This window comes from Lissotriton vulgaris, chromosome 2_1 (genome assembly GCF_964263255.1).
Source record: "Lissotriton vulgaris chromosome 2_1, aLisVul1.2, whole genome shotgun sequence".
Lineage (NCBI taxonomy): Eukaryota > Metazoa > Chordata > Amphibia > Caudata > Salamandridae > Lissotriton > Lissotriton vulgaris.
The window spans coordinates 887,241,843-887,265,489 of NC_141687.1; the positions used below are offsets into that span (position 1 = coordinate 887,241,843).

General features: G+C 42.9%; 1 pseudogene; it reads right to left on the minus strand.

Annotated features, from left to right (window-relative positions):
- Positions 1-246: 246 nt before the first annotated feature.
- LOC147731365 (protein BUD31 homolog pseudogene) lies at positions 247-770 on the minus strand (annotated as a pseudogene).
- Between the last annotated feature and the right edge of the window lie 22,877 nt (positions 771-23,647).

The window sequence follows — 23,647 nt, forward strand, 5'->3', positions numbered from 1 at the left end:
AATAGACTTCAAATGTAGGAACTTGATATACACTTTTATGTTACAAACATTTTGTCAAACTCCTTCCATGACACATTGATGTTCCCCACCATTTGTGAGGAGTGGATGTTTTTATTTAAGAACGGATTAAAGCAATCACATAATAAAAACAATGAACTCAAAGTACTCCAGTCTAGCTTGCAGCAGCCCCAAAAAAAGAAGACAACATTTAAACACACACAGACATTATTTGCAATAGTTGTGCGGATGACTCCATCATCCATGCAGGTGGTGGTCCAAGTGACGAGATATAGGCTTCTACGAAATTCCAATTAATGTCCAAGAAAAAGAAGTATTAACCAGAACATCCTCTACAGCCGCAATGTGTGCATTCAATGATTCTTCCCACTTCCAGCTTGCTTTTCGGGACTCTGCAAATGCAGTTTGTTCCAAAGTTAGTATCACGAGTTTGGATGCAGCGCAGGCAACATATGTTTTCGTAACCGTGTTTCTTCCATTTTGCAACCAGGTTTTTATCGGCATATCCTTATCGAATGCAATACTCGTAGAGTTCTCTGCTAATAGCTTTCCTCTTGTAAAACAGATCAAAGATGTAGCGAGTTTTCTGGTGATGAATTCGGAAAAATAGGCCATAGAGATTCAACTTTCCTTTTTTCTTCATGTGGATCAGTCTCAGCTTCTCTCATTTTCTGGTCCAACTCATCCAAATTTGGCTCGATGAGCTCCCACCCATCTGGTGGCGCCTTCCTGCTTCGCTTTACCTTGGGCATGTTCCTTTTTCTTCCGCGCCTACCCGCTCACAGTGAGTTGGATCAATGAAGCCAATTGTGAGAACAGAACCGGATGGTGCTTATTTGACCTTTTTAATAATTAATTTGACACCACTCGTGCTTGTGTGTTATAATTGTATAATAAAGCCTTGTGCTTGTGTTACACCGCATATCCTCGTGCTTGTGTTTTCAATAATTAATTTGACACCGCTCGAGCTTGTGTTACACCGCATTTTTGTTCCATCCATGCATTTATGTATACATACACCCATACACCCATCCATCAGCACCCACCCATGCATCCATCCATCCATCCGCCAGCACCCACCCATGCATCCATCCATCCATGCATCCATCCATCCATTCACCCATACACCCATCCATCCATCCAACCGGATGGTGTTTATTTTACCTTTTTAATAATTAATTTGACACCGCTCGTGCTTGTGTGTTATAATTGTATAATAAAGCCTTGTGCTTGTGTTACACCGCATATCCTCATGCTTGTGTTTTCAATATTTAATTTGACACCGCTCGAGCTTGTGTTACACCGCATTTTTGTTCCATCCATGCATCCATGTATACATACACCCATACACCCATCCATCAGCACCCACCCATGTATCCATCCATCCATCCATCCGCCAGCACCCACCTATGCATCCATCCATTCATGCATCCATCCATCCATACACCCACACACCCATCCATCCATCCATCCACCAATAATATTGCCCTTTTAACATAGCATTTTAATGTAATTCGATACATTTCTGTTGGAAAAGCACGTTTCTGCATTTTTTTAGCCCGTTTTAAAGACAACTGATTGAATGTTTAAAAGACTGGATTTTTTTTTTGCAGTTTAAAAGCCAACTGTTTGCATTTGTTTTGCGTGACACTGTTTATGAATAAAAGCCCGTTTAGTTTAAAAGACAACTGTTTGCATGTTTAAAAGACTGCGTATTTTTTTTAGCCCGTTTAAAAGCCAACTGTTTGCATGTTTGCATTTGTTTTGCGTGACACTGTTTATGAATAAGAGCCCGTTTAAAAGATAAATAAATAAATCCTTGCCCGCAGCTCATTTCTGTAGCCACTTTAACATTGCATGCGTTGTAATTGCATGCGATGTTAATGGCCTCCCGCGGTCGTTGCATGCGTAGTAATAGCATACGATGTGAACGACCATGCGATGTGAAAGTCGCGGTGCGATAGCACCGCGATGTTTTGACCCCGATGTGTTGGGTGTTTCCCACCAAACTCGACATGATTGTGAGGTTCAGAGAGAGAGAGGCTACTCATATAAAGCTCTTAAGCAAGCTGAAGCACGAGTTGAGAAACAAACAAGAAATCACATTTTGTTTAGACAAACCTCTGAAAGATTCACCAAAGATGCCACACAGGAACCTATACGGTTCATTGCAAAGTACAGCAGCAAGCTGAACAACTTCGGAAGATACTTAAATCTAGATGGGGCATATTGACACAGGATCCCATCCTGAGAAATAAAGTAGTACTGAATCCTTCAATGACCTACAGGAGAAATTTCACACTTAGAGACCTTCTTGTCCACAGCCATCTCCAAAGTAAAGAAACCAATTGGCTCAAACAAAATAAAGGTTTCTGTAGATGTGGCAACTGCAATTCCTGCAGTCACAGCAGTAGCGTTTCTGAAGTCACACTAGAGAGAATAAAAACAAAATGGAAAATTCCTAAATTGATCACCTGTAGCACAGAGTATGTGGTCTACACCATTGTATGTCCCTGCGGCATGTGGTAGATTGGCTCCACCACATTTCCGGTTAAAAAGCGGATCTTAGAACATTGGAGAGCCATTACTAACAAAGACCATAGCCACAGCACAGTCAAACACTTCAGAGACAAACACGCAGGCGACTGGATACAAGTTAAGTACTTTGGCCTAGATTCAGTTAGACTGAATCAAAAAAGTGTCAAATGGGTGGCGACCCTACTTAAATTAGAATCCTGATTCATTCTACAGGCTGTCACTAAATTCCCAGAAGTGTTGAACTTAGATGAGTAGGTACACTCTCACCTATAGAATCATGGTACTTAGTATGGCTTGGCATTATCCCCCGCCCCACCTTTTCCTTAACTATGTATATGCTGTTCATGTTTGAGTTACAATGTGGACACTGCACATTATGTGAATACATCATTGACATGATAAAAATTGGTTGCTAATATTCTGTTTGAATATTGTCTCCTACAGGAACCTTGTGGCAGTTAATAAGGATGAGATTGACTCACCAACACTACGCAGCGGAGTGGACAGACTTTCCAGCGAACCCTCACTACTCCTAGTCACTTTAGTCCTGTAGGGATAATCTACACTTTTCTCTATTAGAGACTCAATTGTTCATATTCATTGTAGAGTGTCTTTACAGTTAGATGTGTGACATATAATACCCATGTGTAACCATGTTTGAGAATATTGGCACAGGAGAGATGGGGTACTAAACCTTAATCTTGCAGGACGATTTACTACCTGTATTCATGTCTTATTTAAAGAAATAAGGAAATCTAGCACAACTACAATATGCACGAATTGGCGGAGGGCATATCTACTAATAGGTACTTCACCCCAAACAGTAAATGAGTAAATGAGTGATGCTCAGTTCATAGAGCAATAATGTTTTTCCACAACACAGAAAACCATACTTTGGTAAAGTTGGCTAGATTTTGAAACGCAAAACTTTATGCACACACAACATGCTTGGGCAGGTGCAGTGTCATACACCTATTATGTTGCAGACAGTTAACTTAATGAACATTACAATTACATTGTATCAGTTTGATGGTTAATCACAGGCATCAATTGTAAATTTGCAACTTTGTATATTTATTTTTTCTTTTATGTCTATTGAAACATCACATGATGTCGATGTATGCATTTTTAAATGTATGTATGACTGAGGAAGAGGTCATGTGACAAAGACCACAGCGCCTTTCTCTGCCGAAATAAGCAACACTTACTTGATCAGAGGGCTTATGGAGATTCTTTACTTGTGATACTCCGTGCAGATATATATATATATATATATATATATATATAAACACACACAGGTTTGGCGTGCTTAAGCCGTCATCCACGGCGGGCTCTCGACGGGGAACGCCAACCCCTATAAATCAGCACACTCCTGGTTACAGCACTTCATAAATCGAAAAACCAGAGTCGGAGCCCAAATCAGATGCGGTGTTGTCAAGGTTTATTCAGCAAAGGAAACACCCTGTTTCCTTTGCTGAATAAACCTTGACAACACCGCATCTGATTTGGGCTCCGACTCTGGTTTTTCGATTTATGAAGTGCTGTAACCAGGAGTGTGCTGATATATATATATATATATATATATATATATATATATATATATATATATATATATATATATATATATATATATATATATAATATATATATATATATATATATATATATATATATATATATATATATATATATATATATATATATATATATATATATAACAGAAATCCTTCCAAGAAAAGATTGGAGGCCACAAGGGGAATTCGGAGCAGGAAACACCTTTATTGAAAGTCCCAGCGGCGGCGGATGCATTTCGGCATAGGTTGCCTTCCTCAGCGCCCATCACTGTAAAGGTCCCATCACGGATTTGCTCCTCCTGTGTAAAATACCATCATGAACCTGGGTTCCCTCCCCCTAATGCAGTCGGCACACCAATGAAAGTTCGTGTTGATTGTAACGAACTACATGTCCCAGCATGCTCTTTTTGGCATCGTCGAGTTGGTGGCATGGGGGAGTGGGAGAACCATTGAGTCGGTGCAAGTTCCAGGTGAGTCGGGTGGGCTATGGACTGCCTCGGGTCCCCTTGATCTGCTGCACCGGTCCCTGCAGGTCAGTAAGTGAGTAGGGGCAACCAAAATAAAGACACAACGCCCCGTCGAGATAAAATACCTCAGTCACTCACAATGGCCTGCAGATTCTGGCGGACTTCAGAAGTACCGATTCCTCGGTTGCGAAGACGCTGCAAGCAGCGGGATGCCAGCAAGAATTCTGAGTCTCTTGATGTTGCAGGGCCTTCCGTACTGCGCGGCCAGCAAGCGCAGAATATATGACAGAAATCCTTCCAAGAAAAGATCGGAGGCCACAACAGGAATTCGGAGCAGGAAACACCTTTATTGAAAGTCCCAGCGGCGGCGGATGCATTTCGGCATAGGTTGCCTTCCTCAGCGCCCATCACTGTAAAGGTCCCCTCCCTGATTTGCTCCTCCTGTATAAAAATACCATCATGCACCTGGGTCCCCTCCCCCTAACGCAGTCAGCACACCAATGAAAGTTCGTGTTGATTGTAACGAACTACATGTCCAAGCATGCTCTGTTTTGGCATCATCGAGTTGGTGGCATGGGGGAGGGGGAGAACTATCGAGTCGGTGCAGGTTCCAGGTGAGTCGGGTGGGTTATGGACTGCCTCGGGTCCCCTTGATCTGCTGCACCAGATATATATATATCTTTTCCTCCAAAGTGACCCACTGCTCCTAGGACGCTCAGCAGCCGGTGCTCTGCATAGGGACCGGGTCCAGGTCCAATTTTAATTTTTTGAACAAAGGATGCTGCACACCAAATGGTCTTTTGCTTATGTTATTGATAAGCTCTTCCCCACCAACGCGTTTCAGCCACCAAAGGCTTTGCTCACGGTCAGTAAGTCCTTCTTTCATTTCTACTTATATACCCACTTCTGCCCTTAACCCCTTCCCTGCGGCGGGAATTCTGCCGCAGCGCTAAGGGGGCGGGGGGGCCGAGCGGCGCTAGCAAGCTCGTGACGGAGCCGCTCCATCACGAGCCGCGGTTGAGCTGTGCTCATGATGGAGCGGTTCCGTCATGGCCCCGCCCGCTCAATGGAACGTCCAGCGCAGGCGCGGATTTCGCGCTTTCAGGTGCGCCGAGTGGGCCATGACGGAACCGCTCCGTCATGAGCACAGATCAACCGACGCTCATGACGGAGCGGCTCCGTCATGAGCATAGAAGGGGTTAAGTGGCATTGTGAGATATGTTTTTCAACATAATTATTTTCCAAAACTTTACGCAAAAACAGAAAGACAATTGCGCTTTTTGAATGAGTTGTACATGGTTAAACGAAAGCAATTAATCAAAGTATTCAGGGATAATACCCAGCATCATACTTGTAAATTACGAGTTTGTACTTCTGTAATGGTATAGTACCCATGTTGAAGTTACAATGAAATGCATTCGGGCAAAGTTGTTGGCAAAGCACAATTATTCCAAATGAACAAAAAGTTCCTCATCATTGTTAATGCCCCCGGCTGTTTAGTTCTGAATGTTATGATGAATCGTGATTCAGATTGGCGTAACTTGCAGACACAATCGCCTCCTCGGTTGCCTTCTGGTACCATTTTGATTCCTTAGAAGCACATCGCTCTCCAATCTCCTTTTTGGCATGTTTGGCTGTTGCATATGACATGTTGGCATTTTTCACTGCACGTATGTGTTCAAGGATACGCTTCTTTAACATGCATGTCGTGCTACCGATCTTTTTTTTGCTGCACTTACATTCGATCATATGTATGACAAATGATGATGTACAAGTTATATTTTCTTCAATTACCATAGTTTTTCCATTTGGTTCTTGAATGTTTGTCATATTTTTGCCTATTTTGCAGGCTTTACACGATTTGCATGCTTTGAATCCTTTTTGTTGGTTCGTGAGCCAATCTGTTTTCTGTTTGGTTTGAAAATGGCTCTTCATCAGCATATACAATAAAGAGGTGTTCTTATGGTAGGTTACAGTTGGTTTGTCACCTACTAGTTCTCCAATGTCAGGATCCCCTGAAATGAGATGCCAATATTTCCTCATCTTGTTTACGATGCTTCCACTCTCCTTGCTATAAGTTGTTATGAATCGTGGAGGATTTTTCTCTGCAATGTCCTTTGGTTTTGCCATTAGGATTTCAGTTTTGGTTTTTTGATCAACTCTTTTCTTGCATTTGTTGAGTATACGTTCATTATATCCTCGTACTCTGAACATTCTTTTACTCTCCTGAATTTTGTCTTCCGCATCTATTGCTTTGGAACAGTTCCTCTTCATTCAAATCAATTCCCCGTAGGGGATGCTGTTCATTAGTTGCCTGGGGTGGAAGCTCGTCCCATGTAGGACACTATTTGTTGCAGTTTTCTTTCTGAACAGGGTGGACTTTATTTTACCATTGTCTATATAGATCTGAGTATCTAGAAAGTCAGAGAAGCCTTAAGGCAACTGAACGACACAAATAATTACTGTAGATTGAAAATTAATCCAATGGAGAAAATGACCAAAGATTTAAAAGAGAAGATACAAGGGTGGTATGAAGAACAACTAATCAATGATGAGGAACGTAAATTCCTGATAACAGAAACTCTGGACAGCAAAGTTCCATTTCCAAACATGAACAATAATGTTTTGTATTCGATATTTTCTTATCAACTATTTCTCCTTCAATATTTTATCAGTTTTCTCTTTTTCTAATATAATGTTTATTGATCTTTAGTTTAAAATCATAACATAAAAATGTTTTTATATTTTAATATACTGTTGCCCAATACACTAAATCCATTACAACGTCCCATTCATTCACAGGACGCTAATTTGCTGCCCATACATCAAATATACCTAATGGTGACCAAATATACAACTCTAACAGTGCATCTTCGGGACAAGCACAATCGTTGTTATTATTCAACTCTGTATTTTGCGATGGTCATCCTAAGGCTGCCTATTGTGCCTTGATCTGTCGCAGGGCACCAACCAGGTCGTGCAATGGCAGATTTCTTCTAATTCAAGTAGTGATACAAGGTGCAAATTGCCAGATGTTACATTTCACACTCTCATATTATAAAATGCTACGTGCCAGGTTGCCTTAACGTCTGTGTAAAGAATCTACTTAGTCTACTAATAAAGAGCACCACATTTGATTACAATTGATCACTTATACAGGGCTATTGCCCTTAAAATACCGACCAATTGATATAAAAGTGCCACATGTTTGATTATGTTCTTTGTCAGAACATATTAAAGTGCCACATACTCGATAATATTCTTTGTCATATCTAGGGCATGTGCCCTTAAGGTGCGATGTGCATGATTTACCTGTCCCATTATTATATATATCCACAAACCACAAAGGAGTGTCCCTTCCATAACCCTGGGCCCATGGGGGAGGTGGCACGCTATGCCGGCGGAACACGCCGGACAGTCATTCCGCAACGTCCATGCAATGAAGCACACTCTCAGGCATAAAGCAGATCAAGAGAAAATGTAATCGGTTCTGTAACACATTTCAACTGGTGACACAGTCTCGTTCATACCATATATATCTTCTATACTAATATAATAAAGAGAGAGCCCAAACCTTTGAGGCGGGTAATCTCAGGAACCACAGCACCAATCACAACACCCAATACAGCGTTGGAAAGGGCAGTTGCAGCAGAAGGACATAGGCTATGCAGACGCCCACCATATACATTTAAAAGGTAAAAGAACCGTGCCAGCAAAGTAGTCCCTTGTGGGCGTGTCTGCATTGTGCTGTGGGCGTGTGCTGGCGGCGTGACAAACGCTGGGGGCGTGTGGTACGTTCCACCCTTCATGCCATGTCTCATATCGTGTGCTAATCCCACCCTGCTCCCTTTAAATAACCCTGCACCCCATAATCATAACGCACCCTTACTCCTTAAATACCCCAACACCCTTAAACACTAACCCATCTTAACCCTATAAATATACCTTTTACCCTGTACCCCAAAACCCGAACCTGTCCCTAAACCCTAAAAATACCGCTGTACCCCAAAAGCCAAACCTAGCCCTGAACCCTAAAAATACCACTGTACCCCAAAACCCAAACCTACCCCTGAACCCTAAAATACCCCTGTACCCCTAAACCCAAACCTAGCCCTGAACCCTTAAAATACCCATTTACCCCAAAACCCAAACCTAGCCCTGAACCCTATAAATACCCCTGTACCCCAAAACCCAAACCTAGCCCTGAACCCTAAAAATAACCCTGTACCCCAAAACTCAAACCTACCCCTGAACCCTAAAATACCACTGTGCCCCAAAACCCAAACCTAGCCCTGAACCCTAAAAATACCCCTGTACCCCAAAACCCAAACCTAGCCCTGAACCCTTAAAATACCCATGTACCCCAAAACCAAACCTACCCCTGAACCCTAAAAATACCCCTATACCTCAAAACCCAAACCTAGCCCTGAACCCTAAAAATACCCCTTTACCCCAAAACCCATACCTCTCCCTAAACCATAAAACTACCCCTGTACCCCATAACCCAAATCTATATCTGAACCCTTAAAATACCCAAACACCCCAAAACATATACCTCCGTACCCCAAAATATATACCCCTATACCCATACTTACCTTATCCAAACATTTTTAAAAAACGTGCTTTTACCATTCATGCATTTACAACGAATTTCGTTGTAAATGTATGCGTGGTAAAAGCATATAAAATGTAATGCCATGCGTTATAATGGCATTGCGGAGTCATGGTACTTTCGTAATGAAAGTATGCGGAGTGATGGTATGCGGAAACAAAGTTGCGGAATAATGGGTGTTTACCCTCCCCCGGTAAGTACATTGGTGGTACGGCGGCCCACATCTCCAGCAACATACTCATTTTTTTTCACCACCCATTTGAAAAATGCACAGGTCTCTCTCACTGATGGCCAGCACCGACATACACTTTTAGACACACCTCCCGCCACAAGTTCTAGAATTGTGAACTTTAGAGCTGGGGAGCTAAGTTCGAATCTCAGCATCAGCTCAACATCCTGTGATTTCAGTCAAATCGCTTTGTCTCCCCGTGCCTACCACAAATGAATGTGTTCTTCTGTAATGTAAATTGTGCTCATGCCATGTTGTCGAGTTCGCGCTATATAATATTGCAAGGAAAAATAAAGTAGGGAAACTCGAGTTCACACATTACTGAACGCGCACTCTTAAGTGCATCAGCAGTGCACTGTGAATCGCAGCGTTTCACAGGCCTGTCACAGATAAGAAATGCTATCAAAACGAAATCCTACAAAACAATATACTACTGGCTGGCAGCAATTCATACCCAGACAACGTCGTGACGGGCTGCTAGTATATACATATTCACTGAAAAAACCATAGGTTTCAGGGACGTTATAGTTAGAAATTAGCATTTGAAAAACCATTGAAATTCACTGAATAAGCCATAGGTTTCAGGCACGTTATAGTTAGAAATTAGCATTTAAAAACCCTTAGAAATTCATTGAAAGAAACATAGGTTTCAGGGACGCTATTGTTAGATGGACATTTCACTTGTACAAAAACATAGAAATTCAGCCGTTAAAGTTAGTTCAGCTATCTATAACTCGCGCCCCCGCAATTCACTGCTGATAACATCACATATTACATCATTCATGACATGGTCAGTGACATCACTGATGAGATCTCAAATGACATCACTGATGACATCACAGAAGACATCATCCAGTGACTGTGTGTTTCTATAAAGTTTAAATATGTGTTAAATATATGCCATGGTGTATTGAAGAATGAGTGAGTGTATAAGTGTCTGGATGGAGAATTTAGTAGGAGCGTGACTAATTGTTTAAGTGAGTGATTACATGTGTCTTACTGAATGCATGTGTTAGTGACTAAACTGTGTGAATGTCTGTATCAGTCTGTCTGTTGTATGTATAAGCTGCTGCATGGGTTGGTCAGTAGCTGCATGAGTGTCTATATTGGTTATTGATTGGATGCCTGAGTATTTGCATGGGTCCCTGAGAGTGTGTGTGTGGATGAGTGGGAGGTGTGTGTTCTGGAACACTGCTGCTCGGACGCTGAATTCCACTTCTGTCCTGAGGTCCTCAGGACACAAGAGGACCTCATCGCCCCACCAGCAGTGCACCAGAAGCAGCATATGCGCCAGGGAGCTGCGTTGCAGAGAGGTGGCCCGAGGCTAGGCCACTTTTCACACTTATCTGCAACGCAGCTTTGCGGCGCTTACTGGAGGTACCTGGTGGGCTTGTTGGCCCCAGGGACCCTCAGGATTCAAGAGGACTTAATCTCCCAACTTACAAGGCGCTAGGGGGTGCGTTTGCACAGTGGTGCAGGGAGGGGCTGGGGCCTGATATTACAAGTGTGCAAACACACTCCCTGGCACTTTGTAAATTGGGGGATTACGTCCCCTTGAATCCTGAGGGTCCCTGGGGGCAACTAGCACACCAGGTACAAAGCCAGGGGGTGTGTTTGCACTCTCGTAATATCAGGCCCCACCCCCTCCCTGCACCACTGTGCAAACGTACCCCCTAGCGCGTTGTAAGTTGGGGTATTAAGTCCCCTTGAATCCTGAGGGTCCCTGGGGGCCAACTAGCCAACCGGGTACCTCTAGTAAGTGCCACAGAGCTACGTTGGGGGCGTGGCCTTGGACCACCTCTCTGCATCGCAAATCCCTGGTGCATACTGGAGGTACCTGGTGGGCTAGTTACCTTTCATGATTAAGTTATTAATAAAACAATGGGCAATTGTGAGGGCAGGTTTATTTATGCAATTCTGTAGTCACACCATTTACAGTATCGGATTTTACAGCATTTGCTATATAATTCGCATATGATTTACCTATTTTTCAGAACAGAATCTTTTGTTTCTAGCTCAAATGGATTAAAATGCTTGTGTGTGCATGTCAAATATCTTTCCTTTTTTTGGTACATACTTTATATGCAGCATAACTAGGTTCTCTGTTACTGCACAATCCTAGCAGCTCTGCCAGTTGGAAAGCAGTGCTAATATAGGTGCCAAAATCTGAGAACCACAATCTTAGGGAATTGCAGGGAACATCAAGATACTTATGTAAGTCATCATCTCAAATATGTTGAAAGAATTGAGTTTTATCAACAGTATTTGAATACATTTCAAAAAAATCCACAGTCATACAACACTAACAATAATACCTTTGTATGTGTTACTTCAACCCACACCTCTGCATTTCTAGGCACTGTAATTAACCAGTGTTACTGTTCCACAATTGAATGGTACTCATGGAATTCTAAATTTGTGGCCTATAGACCATTCCAGAGTCCAGTGTGCATGTTCCTACCGTGCAAGGTGACCAATACATATGGTAAGAATGAGCTTTACAAGTGCACATAACCTAACAAGACAAGACGTGTAATGACCTGCGTGTCATCTGGTTCTACTTGTGAGGTGCCCTGGCAAGAAGGTCAGGATTTCAAGATTGCCAAAAGGAAAGAGTATTTTGATGCCAGACACGCTGTCACTCACACTTGTGTGCAAGTGAGCGACAGAGTTCGAGTATGTCTTCCTCAGAGGTCCGCTGGAGTCTCAAAATACTCCTCACCTTTTGTTGTGAAGAAACTCTTTCAGAATGCAGTAAAGTTGAATGATTCTCGCATCTGTAATTTGAACAGGAGTATTGTTGAATAAAACCACAGTGGGGTGTGCTTCATCACATCACGACCTCGCAGCTGTCATCACCTTTCCACAAAAGGTCGTGATGTGATGAAGCACACCCCACTGTAGTTTTATTCAACAATACTATGACTCCGAGGCAGGCGACTCACTAGAGAAGGAAAGGACACTATATATACCATGAGTCCATGGGTTGGGACACGCCCACTGAGGCGGGAGTTAAATTACTGTGTAGCTGCCTGGAAAATGTTCGCCTGGGAGTATTTGAGTCAGCGCCTCTGAAGAATTTTGAAAACGAAACGCGTCAGGCTGACTTTTGAAGCTGCTGCTGTATTTGCATCCATTTTGCAGGCTGCTTTCTACAATGAATAAAAGCTGAAATTACTTACCTGGCTCGTGGGCTCCTCTACTTTGCAGGCAAACTTTGTGTTTGGATATATATATATATATATATATATATATATATATATATATATATATATATATATATATATATATATATATATATATATATATATATATATATATATATATCCGATCGTTCCTCACCTCCTTCGGCGCGGAAATCAAGCCCTCCAGCCAAACGTAATGGGGAAACCAATTTATTTCAACAGGTAAGTGCGTGACCGCTTTCGACCCCAGCGGGTCTTAATCATATGCATCATGGGTTCTTCAGGCACGTCGGGTTTTAAGTGCTTTACATTTTGAAGATAACAGTGAAGAAGGACTTCGACGTGGTTGCACACATTGGCTTATTCACATTAGTTCTTGCATCTGTGGTCATTCGTTTTATAATTGAATTCCCTTCACTCTTCACAACCGTTCTTATGTTCTTGTTTGGAAAAAGTTCCAATTCGAGTTGATAAAATGTTCGGAGGTCTCATCTGGGCTTTCAATTATTCACATTCTCGGACTTCAAGGTCCATCATGCATTGTGTGTTTTCATTAACTGCCCCACTAGTCACTTCTTACACTGCAATTGTGTCTGTTTGCAGCAGACCCTAGGCGCACTGTTCTCCCAAGTCCTCACTGTCCTATTAAACAGTGTGGCGCCTGTTGAATTTTCGTCCCCAACGTCCGGCCGTGTGGGAATCCAATCTCCCACAAACCTTGACTGTGTAAAATTGCAGCGGGATACCACTGGCCCGCGGGTCTTCCAGGGACCGGTTGCGGTGCCTCCCGCGTTCCTCAGTCAAGCTGCTTGGCTCTGTACATCCTGCCGAATTCTTGCACAGCCGGCGGGTTCCCTATGAAGATGTGTCCATCACCAAAAATCCAAGTTTGACGAAGGGGGACACAGCCTGTCAGATCGGGGCTTGTTTGGCGACATCACCGCCTTTATGTATCCGATCGTTCCTCACCTCCTTCGGCGGGGAAATCAAGCCCTCCAGTCAACCGTAATGGGGAAACCACTTTATTTCAACAGGTGAGTGCGTCCATTTTGCAGGCTGCTTTCTACAATGAATAAAAGCTGAAATTACTTACCTGGCTCGTGGGCTCCTCTACTTTGCAGGCAAACTTTGTGTTTGGATATATATATATATATATATATATATATATATATATATATATATATATATATATATATATATATATATATATATATGAGACAATCCCTGCTGCCTCTCGCCCGGAGCCCAATGCTGGTGACCGCTGCGCAGGAAGAAGGAAGGAGACCTCAGGTGCAGTGAGCAATGTTTCTTTATTGTACCCTCGAGGAAGCGGCACACAGCATGACGTTTCGGCCTACACAGAGGCCTTGATCACAATATCTATGGGGATACTTCTTGCCTGGAAGCGGGTTATTGTGCGACAGGATTCACTCACCACCCACTGGAGGGTTTGAAACATGAACAGCCGTTCGGACCGCAAGCCCCAGAATGCAGCAACCAAAAAGAAGTGATCTCATAGAGTTGTGCCATCGGAGGAAAGGAAAAACAAGGTTAAAAACATTGGGCTGTGGAACTTATGGCATGTTCTATTGGTGAAGGACAACTCTTTGAAAAAGTTTCCACGGCGAAACGAAACGCGTCAGAACAGTCCCAATCCTGCTGTCCCCTTTAAATAAAATCGGCTTTAAAGTGAAGTAACGTGTGCGGCTCATTTTCTCTCCGCAGGGGGAGATGTTTTGAACATATATATATATATATATATATATATATATATATATATATATATATATATATATATATATATATATATATATATATATACATATATATATATACATATATATATACATATATATATATATATATGTATATATATATATATATATATATATATATATATATATATATATATATATATATATATATATATATATCATGTGATCAAGGCGAGAGAGAGAGAGATAGAGAGATTGAGAGAAAGAGAGAGAGAGAGAGTGTGTGTAAGGGTGAAAGTGAGAGTTTTAGAGGACCTTTCAATATATTAGTCTATGAATCTAAATATGGCAACAGAACACCTGTTTCGGAATATTGTCTGACTTAAATATTGTGCCCTTAACGTTGTTTGCAATACTAAATGCTATCGTTTCACTGGAATTAGAAAATCTACACCCAGGTGGACATTTTTGGGGGAAAGATGTTTAGAACACAATTTTTATGCAAGGCAATATTTCTTTTTTATAATATTATGACCTGCAATCTCCTTCAGTAATTACTTATGTGGAATGACGTGTGTGTCCTTGTCAGCTTCCCTGTGTACCCTGCAAGAAACCTAGGAGGGCTTCAGGAGAGTGGAGGCAGACTGCAAAAGGAAGCTGGACAGGTATTAAAGTAAGGCCAGGGATGTAGGAACTCAGCAACTACATGCCCAAGTGACGGAGAGTAAGTAAAAAGCAACACAGGTGAGGAAACTCTGCTGGTGGATAAAATTCGGATAAAAGTCGTGCAACTTGAAAGGTTAGAGGGACTATGGAACTTGAGTCGTCATTCTAAATGTGACTCTGCTAAGAGTGCCCTGGTAATCCCACCCCCTATGGCCCGTAACGGGTAGGATGTCCAAGTGGCAGCACCTGAGCGCTTAGAAGGCGAGCCAGCAGTATCGTGTGACTCTGCCACTGATCTGTAGCTCTCTTGCATCCTGGCCATTGCATCATGGTGTTTCCCTCAGGAACAGACCTTGACATTAGGTGCAATATACTTTAATGTGTACAAGAACTCTGTTCAGAGTAAGTAGAAGTTAATGTAAGATAGAACGCACACTATTGCGTGCAAGAGTTTATCTCAGCTACAACACACCGCTGTCTGTGGAGGAGCGAATCTAAACCCAATATAATCCAGCGATCATAGGAGCTCATTTTACCTACAACACACACCGAATTGTGTTAGAGCTCACAAGGTGCAAGACTCACCACCATTATGTAAGGGCTCATATCAAGCATAACACACCTGTGTGTAAGAGCCCATCTCAGCTTCATAGAACCGTTGTGTAAAATGAATGTAATGCACAACACATATCTGTGTGTAAGGGCGTATCTTATGTACAACAAGCAGTGTCTGTGAGAGCCGTCGCCGGTGCGGCACACGGCAATGTGCGGGTGCTCATCTACGGTGCAAGACAGGCCCGTGTGCATAAGGTCTTATCTGAGGTATGGCACACGGCAGTGCATAGGAGCTCATCTCTGGTGCGTGGCACACGTGTGTATGTGTGAGAGAGCTCATCCTAGGTTCAACACACGTGTTTGTGCAAGACATTTTCTAAGGAACAACACTCACCAGTGTGTGTAACCTCATCTCAGCTACCACAGGCCCCACCGTGTAAGATTTCACCTCAAGCAAGCACACCTGCGGCTGTGAGCCCTCATCCAATAAATAACACACACTATTAATGTGTGTAAGAGCTCTCCTCAGGTGAAACAGACCTAGTGTTCATCTGAGGTACGACACACACCAGCGTGCAAGTGCTCATCCCCAAAACCATGAACTAGATAGAGATTCTGCCAGTGAGATCCATTGCGTAGTTTTTTGTTATTGTAGTTCGACGCGTAATACGCACCAGTCTTTTTCGCCTGGTGGCAAGTTTACTCCTGTAATGTGAACCGCACTCCGTTGCCACGCTGAACGGGCCAACCACCGCGCCTTTCTGTCATGCAGACCTTCGAGGCCGAGGCCGCAGTAGCTGGCAGGTGGAGAGATGGGGGTGCTGGCCTGGTCCTCACCTCACAAGCCTTTACCCTGCGGTCGAGGCTCCTGGTCCTGCCGCGCATTCCGGGACAATCATAAGTAGCTGTTCCCTTCCAGCCCTCCAGCGTGGCCAGCCTGGGAACTGCCACAATCCACGGCTATCTCCCCAGCCCTCCCGGCTATGTCCTTTTCATATTGTGCCTCCACTGCCCTGATCCACATCTCAAGCACACACACCCCACAGCAATTTGCCTGCAACATCTGTCATCCATAATGACAGATTAGATGGATTAAATTGGGCCCTATAGAGGCGGACCTCTGCCAAGCCAGCCACACCCAGTCCACCTCTGGGTTTCCGGGCCCATCCCTGCCATTCCCCTCTTGACCCCCTGACTGACCAGGCCTCAGCCTGAATTTCTGGTTTTGGGCCGAGGAAGCGAAGGACAATACTCTTTAATTATGCTGTTTCAAGCTCCCTGGATATTGTTTCCAGTGTTTTGTTGTTTCTAGTGGAGACACACCGTGTTGTATGTGTTTCACTGAATGTTTTGCACAACTCTATCAAAGGTGAAAAAAATATGTGTTTCCCCTACGAATATATTGTCTTTGACTTGGTGGCAGCGAGTGAATGTCTGAAAACCTTATGGGAGAAATGCGTTTCAGTGCACAGAAGAAGTGTTGAGTAAGTAAGATGGACGTTGCTGGATGAATGGCTAGGCAACATAAACACTAACCACCGAGATAGGTAGTAACCTGCTGACTTCAAGATCTGTTCATAGCTAGGGCGCCTCAGCCCTCCATCCTTACGAGGTCGGTAAATCGAGAAGCATTCATTTGGGTAACAGTAATTGAAAAAATAAGCTACTATTATTACCATGGCTGTTAGGGCCCAGTGTGGAGGGGTGGTGGGTGGAAGGGGCGGCCCTTAGATCCTCCTATGCCTTTTCTTACTATGGCCAATTTGAGGTATTGGATATTGACATTAGACCAGGAAGCAGGGTTGAGGAATCCAGTTACTGCCGGCTGAGACTATTAATCTGGACTTGTTTTATGAAGGCAGCTATATTAGTTTTATAGAACAATATTTACATATTTCCAGAGTACATGCCTTGGTTTCCTTCTAGTATGTAGCAATTTCTAAGGATGACTCATCTGTTTTTGATCCTTTATTCCTTTGTGCCAGACACCTCTGCCTTGCCAGAGCAAGCAGACGTTTAGCAGGGGTTGCTTCATGATGGGTGAGGTTGAAATGAAGTGAATCAGTGGTATGAGCGTGCTAGGCTGTGACGTCTGGTGTCCCAATGCAGTATACTGTATTTCAGGCAAGGAAATTCCAACAAAACGCCTATTGTGCTCAAACTTCCTGTAAAAACATTTCTACCTTGCACGGCACCAATTTACGAAAAATAAGGAGCTAGATATAAGACTTCCATTTTTGTTGTCAGTTGCCATGGTGCCCAGACATTTCCAGTTAAACTGTAACCACAGTAGTAACCCGGAAATCAAAACAAGATTAGGAAGCTTGGGGCTGATTCACAGAACTAACTTAAGACAAAATCCTAAACTTACTACTTTTGGTATTCACAGAAGTTAGGATTTTGTCTTAAGACAGACTTAAGACAGACTTAAGATAGATTTAAGACAGAATCCTAACTTAAGTCTGTCTTAAGTCTGTCTTAAGTCTGTCTTAAGACAAAATCCTAACTTCTGTGAATACCAAAAGTAGTAAGTTTAGGATTTTGTCTTAAGTTAGTTCTGTGAATCGGGCCCCTTGAGTCTAGGGATCAGATCAGGTGCATGGCACCGATGACAGCACAGGAGATCTGGAAACCAACTTTGCACTGACTCAACTGCAGAGTGTTATCCTGAGTAGATGCACATATCTCTCTTGCACTGACTGGTCAGTGAAGATGCTTGTGCTAAATTGGTGAGTTTGATGGCAAGACAGGGGTGAGCGGCACACAACAGAACTAATATTGTACAGGTTAATTCTTACAGAAGTGTTCTGAACTCTGAAAAAAATCTACTGTTGTTTAGGGAAGTAAGACTTTGTAAATATTAGTCCATGATTTCTCCCAGACTGTCATACAAGTTGTCCTCCTCTTTTTCTGCGATCTGCGCGTGGAATCCTGCCTTAGATTAAAATGTTAGGCGGGCATTTTAAAATCTGTAATATAGTTCATACAAGATTGCTTGGTTATTATGTTGTCATTCTTCAACTTGCTGCTGGCTTATCTCCTTACAAGCATTTCTGTTGTTAAACTTCTGCATGTTAGCCTAGATTCTCAGGTGCCATGCGGAAATAATAAATAAGGTCTGGTGACTTGTCTTTATTGAGATAAGTCCTATCTTATAGTGAAATATTGGGCACCATAAACTTTGATTTCTCTCTGTTGCTGGTGGGCTCATGGCCGAAAGCTTTTGGGGTACTCCAGGGTGAAAGCATCGTGATCGTCTAAGCATGGTCCACCCTGGCTCCAGACCGTGCCTGCTGAAGACTCTTTGTCTTTGCGTCATTTCCCCAACACCATCTTACCCCTGGTGCAATGGCAGCAGAGACTTTGGATGGACTCCAGGTAAATGTGGTATCCATCCCAAGACCTCTGCGATTCTCTAGCCTCGTTCTTCCACAACAAAATCGCTGACATACATAACAGCTTTGGAGACCAGCCCACCCCACCTACCTCTGAACTAAATCGCCCCTCCAACAACCTTTACGCCTGGAACACAATCACCACTGAAGACACCATCCGCCTGATGAACACCATTCAATCAGGATCGCCAACCGACCCATGTCCCCACCACATTTTCAACAAAGCAGACTCCATTATCGCACCCCATCTCTGAGACGTCATCAACTGCTCCCTCAACTCCGCCACCTTCCGGGAAAGCTGGAAACAAGCCGAACTCAGCACCCTCTTGAAGAAACCTACAGCAGACCCCACTGAACTTAAGAACTACCGCCCCATTTCGCTCCTCCCATTCTCTGCCAAAGTCATTGAGAAAGCCGTCAACAGTCAACTCTCCGCCTTCCTCGAATCCAACAAATCCCTCAACCTTTCACAGTCCGGCTTCCGAGCCAAACATAGCACCGATACCGCCCTCATCGCAGCAACAGACGACATTCGAACTCTACTGGACAACGAAGAAACTGCTGCCCTCATCCTACTCGACCTCTCCGCAGCCTTCGACACAGTCTGTCATAACACCCTTATACAACGCCTCAGCAACGTCGGAATACAAGGAAAAGCATTGGACTGGATAATCTCGTTCCTCGCCGGAAGAACCCAGAGAGTCCGCCTCCCCCCTTTTAGATCAGAGGCCACCGAAGTCATCTGCGGCGTACCCCAAGGATCTTCACTCAGTCCCACCCTCTTCAACGTATACATGAGTCCCCTCGCATCCATTGCGCGCCAACACAACCTCAACATTATCTCCTACGCAGACGACACTCAGCTGATCCTATCCCTCACCAAAGATCCAAACACCGCCAAAATCAACCTACACGAAGGGATGAAAGAAGTAGCCGAGTGGATGAAGAACAGCCGTTTAAAACTAAACTCGGACAAAACGGAAGTCCTCATCTTAGGCTCATCCCCCTCCGCCTGGGATGACTCATAGTGGCCACTGGCCCTGGGAACCGCACCCATACCAATGGACCACGCACATAACCTGGACTTCATCCTGGACTCCTCCCTCTCGATGACCAGACAAGTCAACGCCGTCTCATCATCATGCTTCAACATCCTACGTATGCTCAACAAAATCTTCCGTTGGATCCCCAGAGAAACAAGAAAGACGGTCACCCATGCACTGGTCACAAGCCGACTAGACTACGGAAACACCCTTTACGCCGGAACCACAGCCAAACTACAGAAAAAACTCCAACGCATCTAAAACGCCTCAGCCAGACTCATCCTAGACATCCCCCGCCAAGCTCACATTTCCGGTCACCTGAAAGACCTCCACTGGCTTCCCGTCAACAAGAGAATAACATTCCGCCTCCTCACCCACGCACACAAAGCCCTCTACGATCTAGGACCCGAATACCTCAACACGCGCCTGTCCTTCTACACCCCCACCCGCCAACTTCGATCGTCCAATCAAGCCCTCACCGCAATTCCACGCATCCAAAGATCCACCATGGGAGGAAGATCCTTCTCCTACTTAGCGGCCAAGACCTGGAATTCCCTCCCCACCCACCTCCGCCTCACACAGAACCACCTCTCCTTCAGAAAACAACTAAAAACTTGGATATTTGATAAGTAAAACTCCCCCTCACCCTCAAGCGCCTTGAGACCCTCTGGGTGAGTAGTGCTCTATACAAATTTAAACTTGACTTGACTTGACTTGTTTCTCTGATATCAGTTCCTATTTGACTCATACTTAAGGAGACATTTTGTATTGGAGTATATTTTGTTGCGTTCTTCACACCATTGCTACTATTTGTCTCTGACTCTTGCATCTTGCAGTTGGAACTGGATTTACTTCTGGATATTCTTGCTTGGCTCTTTTTTCTGCCCCAATGCCAGGGGAAGATTGGTACCTCCGTATTAATCTACATATTCATTCAGGAGGTACAATATTGCCAGGGACACTTTTTACCTTCTGTGTGTTTCCTCCTAATTGATACACTCTTATCGAGACACTTGACACCTCTCACTTGTATTATTAAGCGCTTGGTGCCACCATGGCTACTTTGAGGAGTTGTCCTTTACTCAGCAATGTATAAGGGGACAAGCCTTCTCAGCATTCAGTCCCTGGCAGCTGTAGAGCCTACTTCAGGATATGATCAGACTCTAACTGCCTGTGACATCAAAAAATTATTAGTTTCTCATTTTCCCTGTCTCTAAACTTACCCTAAGGCATCAGATAGGAAGACAAACTATCAGGGCCATCCCTTTGATTTAAGCGCATACATTCATAAAAATTTACACTGAAGTACAATTTTAGTGTCATCAAGTGCACTGAAGAAGCTAGCATAGCACCACAAATGGAGGAACAAATAAATACATATATTTTCAGCATGACCCAGAATGTATGTGACTTATGAATTACTTTGACAACACCTACCTGTGGACCCACCTCACAAATTAATCTGTTTACTATTGTTTTACACTGTTATGCGATTGATACCTTTGTCCCCCCTCCCTGAACAGAACTTGTCACGAATCACTGTGGTTACTACTGTGCTTATATTGTCTCACTTTGTTAATGTTTGCTACATGACAAAAGGTTGTAAAGCACTCCGATACCTTCGGGTTTGGCCAGTGCTATATAAAACCCTTAAAATAAAATAAATAAATAAATAAAATGAATAAGGGCATAGAGCCTTGTTTCAGGTGGATTATGTATTCTACACATCTCCACTGGATACTCCTGTCTTTGCACTTTAAATTTGCTTTTCCTTTTCCGGGGGCCTGGAATCAGAACACATCCCTTTCTGTGTGTGACAATACCGCGACTCAAAGCACTAGTCTCCTATTCCTGCTTTGCCCTTTGTATCAAGAGCCAAGACAATGCATTTGCTGCGCAAGGCCAATATGAGATAGTACAAGGATGGTCTAATTGTTTGCGGTCCCCATGTTCACTTGAAATTTGTTTTGTGGTTCTTAATTTTATAAAATCAGTGCCCCATATTAGGAGGTGATATGCATTTTAATGGTTATTTTCTAACATTAAAGTTTTAGATATGATGTAGTTCACCTGCTTTGGACTTTTAAACACATTTTTATTATATTATTGTTATTTGAAAAACGGATATTGTATATGACTCTTGTATAAGAGGAAATTTTAAATCAGGTGTTATTATTTTGTGCTTGCTTTTATGGCCTTTTGGGGAATAAAGTTTACTTTGACTTGACTTAAATAAGGGCATTTTAAATTTATAATTTAGCATGGGGAAATATTCAGGTTTCTATGTTTCCACAGGTCTTTCAAAGAATAAGCACAGAATGTGAAATTGAATGAGAAATTGACGACCACTACCAAAATATATTCCTCTCTCTCTGATTTAGAAACGTTAGAAAGCACAATTTCATTAGTGTATATTCCTTATTGTTAGTTTTAGGAACCCATCCAAAAACTATGTATACAAATCTTTAATAATGTGCACGTTTTCTTCATATTTTGGCACTATTCCCAAATCCTATTTCATAAAATATGGACACATTGTAATCATTGATATTTTCAGAGATAAAAGTTAATTGTGGCATGAACATGGACATGTAAGAATATAAAAGTATTCAGAACTGAGGCGGACAACAATAAGTTAGGAAGTGTACTATAGACCACCCACTGCACAAGCCCAGGGGTTGCTTCAGAATGCAAGTACATGACCTGGAAATGTTCACTTACTAAGCTGGCGTGTGCATATTCCATATCCAGAATTCTTACAAAAGAATTCTATTTTACAGTTTTCGAAAACATGTGCTGACGTCTCCTGACCCCAATTTATGCTTTAGTTTGTTCCAGAGGTTGTAACCCTGGACTGCAAGTATTCGTCCGCCTAACCTTTTTTGGAACTTCGGAGGTTGTGATGATTATGCCGGTGTTTGACCTCAGGTAGCTTTAAGGCTTATACCCGAGGAATAAGCTCCGCATAAGTGCAAGACGCGCCTGAAGCCAGCAGTTATGGGGTCAAGAACAGGTTATTTGTGAAAAGGCTAATGGTGGTTAGATGCGTAGAAAGGTACAGAGAGGAAACAAGGAGGTGAAATATGTAATAAAGGAGGTAAAAGAGTCCACTGTAGATATAAGTTCCTTTATTGTAAGTTCCTTCCAAGATATCAGGTACAGAAGTAAGACCCCACCAGGAGCCAGCTGTTGGCAGCTCAGCCTGAGTTAACCAACTGCCACAGTCAGGTAAAGAGAGACAGTGAGCTAGAGAGTCACCCAGGCATTCTATGATGTCACAGATGGCATAGTTCAGTGTATCTAGTCAAGAACATTAGAGAGGACATTTACTACAAAATAACGAATGGATGTTGTTATAAAAAATGCAATTAGTTCAGGCAATTAAAAAAAAAAGTTTTGTTCAGGTAAAAACCTATATAAACACACCATGGGTATGACCAGGGATTTGCGGTTGGCATTGCAACAGGTGATACATCATCTCATAGGGCAACATGGGGACATAAGATCAACTTTTCTTTTAGGGTGGACCCAATGAACATTTTTTGAAGTCAGATGCTGCCTAGTTCTCCTCATTAATTAATGATTACATTATGTTTGCATAGTTAGGCTATTAGAAATGTGTTAGAGTAAGTTCCCCAAAATGAAAATTG